Source organism: Podarcis pityusensis (assembly GCF_964106645.2).
Source record: "Podarcis pityusensis genome assembly, chromosome: 5".
NCBI classification, from domain to species: Eukaryota; Metazoa; Chordata; class Lepidosauria; order Squamata; family Lacertidae; genus Podarcis; species Podarcis pityusensis.
In genome coordinates, this window is record NC_138032.1 from 89,164,971 (window position 1) to 89,174,906 (window position 9,936).

Consider the following 9,936-nt stretch of genomic DNA (forward strand, 5'->3'; position numbering starts at 1 on the left):
AACGCCAAACCTTTCAGGGGAGCATTTCCAACCGTTTGGCACCATTTTAGAGTGAATTGCCGAAAGTCAGATTTTTGATGAAATTGTGACCCCGGGGCTTAGGGATTTTTTCAAAAAAATCTTGTTCTGCCGGTGAAGTTGTCGAGGGCTGATTTCTTGTCCTGTGATAAAAAGCCTTCTGTTTCGACCAATAAACCTCTCAGGGGAGCATTTGCAACCGTTTGGCACCATTTTTGAGTGAATTGCCGAAAGTCAGATTTTTGATGAAATTGTGACCCCGGGGCTTAGGGATTTTTTCAACAAAATCTTTTTCTGCCAGTTAAGTTGTCGAGGGCTCATTTCTTGTCCTGTGATAAAAAGCCTTCTGTTTCGACCGCCAAACCTCTCAGGGGAGCATTTGCAACCGTTTGGCACCATTTTTGAGGGAATTGGAGAACGTGAGATTTTTGATGAAATTGTGACCCCGGGGCTTAGGGATTTTTTCAAAAAAATCTTTTTCTACTGGTTAAGTTTTCGAGGGCTGATTTCTTGTAATGTGATAAAAAGCCTTCTGTTTCGACCTCCAAACTTTTCAGGGGAACATTTGCAACCGTTTGGCACCATTTTTAAGTGAATTGCCCAAAGTCAGATTTCTTATAAAATTGTGACCCCGGGGCTTAGGGATTTTTTCAAAAAAATCTTTTTCTACCGGTTAAGTTGTCGAGGGCTGATTTCTTTTCCTGTGATAAAAAGCCTTCACTTTCTTCCGCCAAACCTTTCAGGGCAGCATTTCCAACCGTTTGGCACCATTTTTGAGTGAATTGGAGAACGTGAGATTCAGATGAAATTGTGACCCCGGGGCTTAGGGATTTTTTCAAAAAAATCTTTTTCTGCCGGTGAAGTTGTCGAGGGCTGATTTCTTGTCCTATGATAAAAAGGCTTCTGTTTCGACCAATAAACCTCTCAGGGGAGCATTTGGATCCGTTTGGCACCATTTTTGAGTGAATTGGAGAACGTGAGATTTTTGATGAAATTGTGACCCCGGGGCTTAGGGATTTTTTCAAAAAAATCTTGTTCTGCCGGTTAAGTTGTCGAGGGCTGATTTCTTGTCCTGTGATAAAAAGGCTTCTGTTTCGACCGCCAAACCTCTCAGGGGAGCATGTGCAACCGTTTGGCACCATTTTTGAGTGAATTGGAGAACGTGAGATTTTTGATGAAATTGTGACCCCGGGGCTTAGGGATTTTTTCAAAAAAATCTTTTTCTGCCGGTGAAATTGTCGAGGGCTGTTTTCTTGTCCTGTGATAAAAAGCCTTCTGTTTCGACCGCCAAACCTCTCAGGGGAGCATTTGCAACCGTTTGGCACCATTTTTGAATGAATTGGAGAACGTGACATTTTTGATGAAATTGTGACCCCGGGGCTTCTGGATTTTTTCAAAAAAATCTTTTTCTGCCGGTTAAGTTGTCGAGGGCTGATTTCTTGTCCTGTGATAAAAAGCCTTCTGTTTCGACCACCAAACCTTTCAGGGGAACATTGGCAACCGTTTGGCACCATTTTTAAGTGAATTGCCGAAAGTCAGATTTCTTATGAAATTGTGACCCCGGGGCTTAGCGATTTTTTCAAAAAAATCTTTTTCTGCCGGTTAAGTTGTCGAGGGCTGATTTCTTGTCCTGTGATAAAAAGCCTTCTGTTTCGACCGCCAAACCTTTCAGGGGAACATTTGCAACCGTTTGGCACCATTTTTGAGTGAATGGGAGAACGTGAGATTTTTGATGAAATTGTGACCCCGGGGCTTAGGGATTTTTTCAAAAAAATCGTTTTCTGCCGGTGAAGTTGTCGAGGGCTGATTTCTTTTCCTGTGATAAAAAGCCTTCACTTTCTTCCGCCAAACCTTTCAGGGCAGCATTTCCAACCGTTTGGCACCATGTTTGAGTGAATTGGAGAACTTGAGATTTTTGATGAAATTGTGACCCCGGGGCTTAGAGATTTTTTCAAAAAAATCTTTTTCTGCCGGTTAAGTTGTCGAGGGCTGATTTCTTTTCCTGTGATAAAAAGCCTTCTGTTTCGATCGCCAAACCTTTCAGGGGATCATTTGCAACCTTTTGGCACCGTTTTTGAGTGAATTGGAGAACCTGAGATTTTTTAGGAAATTGTGACCCCGGGGCTTAGGGATTTTTTCAAAAAAATCTTTTTCTGCCGTGTAGTTGTCGAGGGCTGATTTCTTTTCCTGTGATAAAAAGCCTTCACTTTCTTCCGCCAAAACTTTCAGGGCAGCATTTCCAACCGTTTGGCACCATTTTTGAGTGAATTGGAGAACTTGAGATTTTTGATGAAATTGTGACCCCGGGGCTTAGGGATTTTTTCAAAAAAATCTTTTTCTGCCGGTCAAGTTGTCGAGGGCTGATTTCTTTTCCTGTGATAAAAAGCCTTCTGTTTCGACCGCCAAACCTATCAGGGCAGCATTTGCAACCGTTTGGCACCATTTTTGAGTGAATTGGAGAACGTGAGATTTTTGATGAAATTGTGACCCCGGGGCTTAGGGATTTCTTCAAAAAAATCTTTTTCTGCCGGTGAAGTTGTCGAGGGCTGATTTCTTTTCCTGTGATAAAAAGCCTTCACTTTCTTCCGCCAAACCTTTCAGGGCAGCATTTCCAACTGTTTGGCACCATTTTTGAGTGAATTGGAGAACTTGAGATTTTTGAGGAAATTGTGACCCCGGGGCTTAGGGATTTTGTCAAAAAAATCTTTTTCTGCCGGTTAAGTTGTCGAGGGCTGATTTCTTGTCCTGTGATAAAAAGCCTTCTGTTTCGACCACCAAACCTCTCAGGGGAGCATTTGCAACCGTTTGGCACCATTTTTGAGTGAATTGGAGAACGTGAGATTTTTGATGAAATTTTGACCCCGGGGCTTCTGGATTTTTTCAAAAAAATCTTGTTCTGCCGGTTAAGTTGTCGAGGGCTGATTTCTTGTCCTGTGATAAAAAGCTTTCTTTTTCGAACGCCAAACCTTTCAGGGGAGCATTTCCAACCGTTTGGCACCATTTTAGAGTGAATTGCCGAAAGTCAGATTTTTGATGAAATTGTGACCCCGGGGCTTAGGGATTTTTTCAAAAAAATCTTGTTCTGCCGGTGAAGTTGTCGAGGGCTGATTTCTTGTCCTGTGATAAAAAGCCTTCTGTTTCGACCAATAAACCTCTCAGGGGAGCATTTGCAACCGTTTGGCACCATTTTTGAGTGAATTGCCGAAAGTCAGATTTTTGATGAAATTGTGACCCCGGGGCTTAGGGATTTTTTCAACAAAATCTTTTTCTGCCAGTTAAGTTGTCGAGGGCTCATTTCTTGTCCTGTGATAAAAAGCCTTCTGTTTCGACCGCCAAACCTCTCAGGGGAGCATTTGCAACCGTTTGGCACCATTTTTGAGTGAATTGGAGAACGTGAGATTTTTGATGAAATTGTGACCCCGGGGCTTAGGGATTTTTTCAAAAAAATCTTTTTCTACTGGTTAAGTTTTCGAGGGCTGATTTCTTGTAATGTGATAAAAAGCCTTCTGTTTCGACCTCCAAACTTTTCAGGGGAACATTTGCAACCGTTTGGCACCATTTTTAAGTGAATTGCCCAAAGTCAGATTTCTTATAAAATTGTGACCCCGGGGCTTAGGGATTTTTTCAAAAAAATCTTTTTCTACCGGTTAAGTTGTCGAGGGCTGATTTCTTTTCCTGTGATAAAAAGCCTTCACTTTCTTCCGCCAAACCTTTCAGGGCAGCATTTCCAACCGTTTGGCACCATTTTTGAGTGAATTGGAGAACGTGAGATTCAGATGAAATTGTGACCCCGGGGCTTAGGGATTTTTTCAAAAAAATCTTTTTCTGCCGGTGAAGTTGTCGAGGGCTGATTTCTTGTCCTATGATAAAAAGGCTTCTGTTTCGACCAATAAACCTCTCAGGGGAGCATTTGGATCCGTTTGGCACCATTTTTGAGTGAATTGGAGAACGTGAGATTTTTGATGAAATTGTGACCCCGGGGCTTAGGGATTTTTTCAAAAAAATCTTGTTCTGCCGGTTAAGTTGTCGAGGGCTGATTTCTTGTCCTGTGATAAAAAGGCTTCTGTTTCGACCGCCAAACCTCTCAGGGGAGCATGTGCAACCGTTTGGCACCATTTTTGAGTGAATTGGAGAACGTGAGATTTTTGATGAAATTGTGACCCCGGGGCTTAGGGATTTTTTCAAAAAAATCTTTTTCTGCCGGTGAAATTGTCGAGGGCTGTTTTCTTGTCCTGTGATAAAAAGCCTTCTGTTTCGACCGCCAAACCTCTCAGGGGAGCATTTGCAACCGTTTGGCACCATTTTTGAATGAATTGGAGAACGTGACATTTTTGATGAAATTGTGACCCCGGGGCTTAGGGATTTTTTCAAAAAAATCTTTTTCTGCCGGTTAAGTTGTCGAGGGCTGATTTCTTGTCCTGTGATAAAAAGCCTTCTGTTTCGACCACCAAACCTTTCAGGGGAACATTGGCAACCGTTTGGCACCATTTTTAAGTGAATTGCCGAAAGTCAGATTTCTTATGAAATTGTGACCCCGGGGCTTAGCGATTTTTTCAAAAAAATCTTTTTCTGCCGGTTAAGTTGTCGAGGGCTGATTTCTTGTCCTGTGATAAAAAGCCTTCTGTTTCGACCGCCAAACCTTTCAGGGGAACATTTGCAACCGTTTGGCACCATTTTTGAGTGAATGGGAGAACGTGAGATTTTTGATGAAATTGTGACCCCGGGGCTTAGGGATTTTTTCAAAAAAATCGTTTTCTGCCGGTGAAGTTGTCGAGGGCTGATTTCTTTTCCTGTGATAAAAAGCCTTCACTTTCTTCCGCCAAACCTTTCAGGGCAGCATTTCCAACCGTTTGGCACCATGTTTGAGTGAATTGGAGAACTTGAGATTTTTGATGAAATTGTGACCCCGGGGCTTAGAGATTTTTTCAAAAAAATCTTTTTCTGCCGGTTAAGTTGTCGAGGGCTGATTTCTTTTCCTGTGATAAAAAGCCTTCTGTTTCGATCGCCAAACCTTTCAGGGGATCATTTGCAACCTTTTGGCACCGTTTTTGAGTGAATTGGAGAACCTGAGATTTTTTAGGAAATTGTGACCCCGGGGCTTAGGGATTTTTTCAAAAAAATCTTTTTCTGCCGTGTAGTTGTCGAGGGCTGATTTCTTTTCCTGTGATAAAAAGCCTTCACTTTCTTCCGCCAAAACTTTCAGGGCAGCATTTCCAACCGTTTGGCACCATTTTTGAGTGAATTGGAGAACTTGAGATTTTTGATGAAATTGTGAACCCGGGGCTTAGGGATTTTTTCAAAAAAATCTTTTTCTGCCGGTCAAGTTGTCGAGGGCTGATTTCTTTTCCTGTGATAAAAAGCCTTCTGTTTCGACCGCCAAACCTATCAGGGCAGCATTTGCAACCGTTTGGCACCATTTTTGAGTGAATTGGAGAACGTGAGATTTTTGATGAAATTGTGACCCCGGGGCTTAGGGATTTCTTCAAAAAAATCTTTTTCTGCCGGTGAAGTTGTCGAGGGCTGATTTCTTTTCCTGTGATAAAAAGCCTTCACTTTCTTCCGCCAAACCTTTCAGGGCAGCATTTCCAACTGTTTGGCACCATTTTTGAGTGAATTGGAGAACTTGAGATTTTTGAGGAAATTGTGACCCCGGGGCTTAGAGATTTTGTCAAAAAAATCTTTTTCTGCCGGTTAAGTTGTCGAGGGCTGATTTCTTGTCCTGTGATAAAAAGCCTTCTGTTTCGACCACCAAACCTCTCAGGGGAGCATTTGCAACCGTTTGGCACCATTTTTGAGTGAATTGGAGAACGTGAGATTTTTGATGAAATTTTGACCCCGGGGCTTCTGGATTTTTTCAAAAAAATCTTGTTCTGCCGGTTAAGTTGTCGAGGGCTGATTTCTTGTCCTGTGATAAAAAGCTTTCTTTTTCGAACGCCAAACCTTTCAGGGGAGCATTTCCAACCGTTTGGCACCATTTTAGAGTGAATTGCCGAAAGTCAGATTTTTGATGAAATTGTGACCCCGGGGCTTAGGGATTTTTTCAAAAAAATCTTGTTCTGCCGGTGAAGTTGTCGAGGGCTGATTTCTTGTCCTGTGATAAAAAGCCTTCTGTTTCGACCAATAAACCTCTCAGGGGAGCATTTGCAACCGTTTGGCACCATTTTTGAGTGAATTGCCGAAAGTCAGATTTTTGATGAAATTGTGACCCCGGGGCTTAGGGATTTTTTCAACAAAATCTTTTTCTGCCAGTTAAGTTGTCGAGGGCTCATTTCTTGTCCTGTGATAAAAAGCCTTCTGTTTCGACCGCCAAACCTCTCAGGGGAGCATTTGCAACCGTTTGGCACCATTTTTGAGTGAATTGGAGAACGTGAGATTTTTGATGAAATTGTGACCCCGGGGCTTAGGGATTTTTTCAAAAAAATCTTTTTCTACTGGTTAAGTTTTCGAGGGCTGATTTCTTGTAATGTGATAAAAAGCCTTCTGTTTCGACCTCCAAACTTTTCAGGGGAACATTTGCAACCGTTTGGCACCATTTTTAAGTGAATTGCCCAAAGTCAGATTTCTTATAAAATTGTGACCCCGGGGCTTAGGGATTTTTTCAAAAAAATCTTTTTCTGCCGGTGAAGTTGTCGAGGGCTGATTTCTTTTCCTGTGATAAAAAGCCTTCTGTTTCGACCGCCAAACCTTTCAGGGCAGCATTTCCAACCGTTTGGCACCATTTTTGAGTGAATTGGAGAACTTGAGATTTTTGATGAAATTGTGACCCCGGGGCTTAGAAATTTTTTCAAAAAAATCTTTTTCTGCCGGTTAAGTTGTCGAGGGCTGATTTCTTGTCCTGTGATAAAAAGCCTTCTGTTTCGACCACCAAACCTCTCAGGGGAGCATTTGCAACCGTTTGGCACCATTTTTGAGTGAATTGGAGAACGTGAGATTTTTGATGAAATTTTGACCCCGGGGCTTCTGGATTTTTTCAAAAAAATCTTGTTCTGCCGGTTAAGTTGTCGAGGGCTGATTTCTTGTCCTGTGATAAAAAGCTTTCTTTTTCGAACGCCAAACCTTTCAGGGGAGCATTTCCAACCGTTTGGCACCATTTTAGAGTGAATTGCCGAAAGTCAGATTTTTGATGAAATTGTGACCCCGGGGCTTAGGGATTTTTTCAAAAAAATCTTGTTCTGCCGGTGAAGTTGTCGAGGGCTGATTTCTTGTCCTGTGATAAAAAGCCTTCTGTTTCGACCAATAAACCTCTCAGGGGAGCATTTGCAACCGTTTGGCACCATTTTTGAGTGAATTGCCGAAAGTCAGATTTTTGATGAAATTGTGACCCCGGGGCTTAGGGATTTTTTCAACAAAATCTTTTTCTGCCAGTTAAGTTGTCGAGGGCTCATTTCTTGTCCTGTGATAAAAAGCCTTCTGTTTCGACCGCCAAACCTCTCAGGGGAGCATTTGCAACCGTTTGGCACCATTTTTGAGTGAATTGGAGAACGTGAGATTTTTGATGAAATTGTGACCCCGGGGCTTAGGGATTTTTTCAAAAAAATCTTTTTCTACTGGTTAAGTTTTCGAGGGCTGATTTCTTGTAATGTGATAAAAAGCCTTCTGTTTCGACCTCCAAACTTTTCAGGGGAACATTTGCAACCGTTTGGCACCATTTTTAAGTGAATTGCCCAAAGTCAGATTTCTTATAAAATTGTGACCCCGGGGCTTAGGGATTTTTTCAAAAAAATCTTTTTCTGCCGGTGAAGTTGTCGAGGGCTGATTTCTTTTCCTGTGATAAAAAGCCTTCTGTTTCGACCGCCAAACCTTTCAGGGCAGCATTTCCAACCGTTTGGCACCATTTTTGAGTGAATTGGAGAACTTGAGATTTTTGATGAAATTGTGACCCCGGGGCTTAGAAATTTTTTCAAAAAAATCTTTTTCTGCCGGTTAAGTTGTCGAGGGCTGATTTCTTGTCCTGTGATAAAAAGCCTTCTGTTTCGACTGCCAAACCTCTCAGGGGAGCATTTGCAACCGTTCGGCACCATTTTTGAGTCAATTGCCGAAAGTCAGATTTTTGATGAAATTGTGTCCCCGGGGCTTAGGGATTTTTTCAAAAAAATATTTTTCTGCCGGTTAAGTTGTCGAGGGCTGATTTCTTGTCCTGTGATAAAAAGCCTTCTGTTTTGACCACCAAACCTCTCAGGGGAGCATTTGCAACCGTTTGGCACCATTTTTGAGTCAATTGCCGAAAGTCAGATTTTTGATGAAATTGTGACTCTGGGGCTTAGGGATTTTTTCAAAAAAATCTTGTTCTGCCGGTTAAGTTGTCGAGGGCTGATTTCTTGTCCAGTGATAAAAAGTCTTCTTTTTCGAACGCCAAACCTTTCAGGGGAGCATTTGCAACCGTTTGGCACCATTTTAGAGTGAATTGCCGAAAGTCAGATTTCTTATGAAATTGTGACCCCGGGGCTTAGGGATTTTTTCAAAAAAATCTTTTTCTACCGGTTAAGTTGTCGAGGGCTGATTTCTTGTCCTGTGATAAAAAGCCTTCACTTTCTTCCGCAAAACCTTTCAGGGCAGCATTTCCAACCGTTTGGCACCATTTTTGAGTGAATTGGAGAACGTGAGATTTTTGATGAAATTGTGACCCCGGGGCTTAGGGATTTTTCCAAAAAAATCTTTTTCTGCCGGTGAAGTTGTCGAGGGCTGATTTCTTGTCCTATGATAAAAAGCCTTCTGTTTTGACCGCCAAACCTCTCAGGGGGGCATTTGCAACCGTTTGGCACCATTTTTGAGTGAATTGGAGAACGTGAGATTTTTAATGAAATTGTGACCCCGGGGCTTAGGGATTTTTTCAAAAAAATCTTTTTCTGCCGGTGAAGTTGTCGAGGGCTGATTTCTTGTCCTGTGAAAAAAAGCCTTCTGTTTCGACCGCCAAACCTCTCAGGGGAGCATTTCCAACCGTTTGGCACCATTTTTGAGTGAATTGGAGAACGTGAGATTTTTGATGAAATTGTGACCCCGGGGCTTAGGGATTTTTTCAAAAAAATCTTTTTCTGCCGGTGAAGTTGTCGAGGGCTGATTTCTTTTTCTGTGATAAAAAGCCTTCTGTTTCGACCGCCAAACCTTTCAGGGCAGCATTTGCAACCGTTTGGCACCATTTTTGAGTGAATTGCCGATAGTCAGATTTTTGATGAAATTCTGACCCCGGGGCTTAGGGATTTTTTCAAAAAAATCTTGTTCTGCCGGTGAAGTTGTCGAGGGCTGATTTCTTGTCCTGTGATAAAAAGCCTTCTGTTTCGACCGCCAAACCTCTCAGGGGAGCATTTCCAACCGTTTGGCACCATTTTTGAGTGAATTGGAGAACGTGACATTTTTGATGAAATTGTGAGCCCGGGGCTTAGGGATTTTTTCAAAAAAATCTTTTTCTGCCGGTGAAGTTGTCGAGGGCTGATTTCTTTTCCTGTGATAAAAAGCCTTCACTTTCTTCCGCCAAACCTTTCAGGGCAGCATTTCCAACCGTTTGGCACCATTTTTGAGTGAATTGGAGAACGTGAGATTTTTGATGAAATTGTGACCCCGGGGCTTAGGGATTTTTTCAAAAAAATCTTGTTCTGCCGGTTAAGTTGTCGAGGGCTGATTTCTTGTCCTGTGATAAAAAGCCTTCTGTTTCGACCGACAAACCTCTCAGGGGAGCATTTGCAACCGTTTGACACCATTTTTGAGTGAATTGCCGAAAGTCAGATTTCTTACGTAATTGTGACCCCGGGGCTTAGGGATTTTTTCAAAAAAATCTTTTTCTCCGGTGAAGTTGTCGAGGGCTGATTTCTTTTCCTGTGATAAAAAGCCTTCTTTTTCGACCGCCAAACCTTTCAGGGCAGCATTTGCAACCGTTCGACACTATTTTTGAGTCAATTGCCGAAAGTCAGATTTTTGATGAAA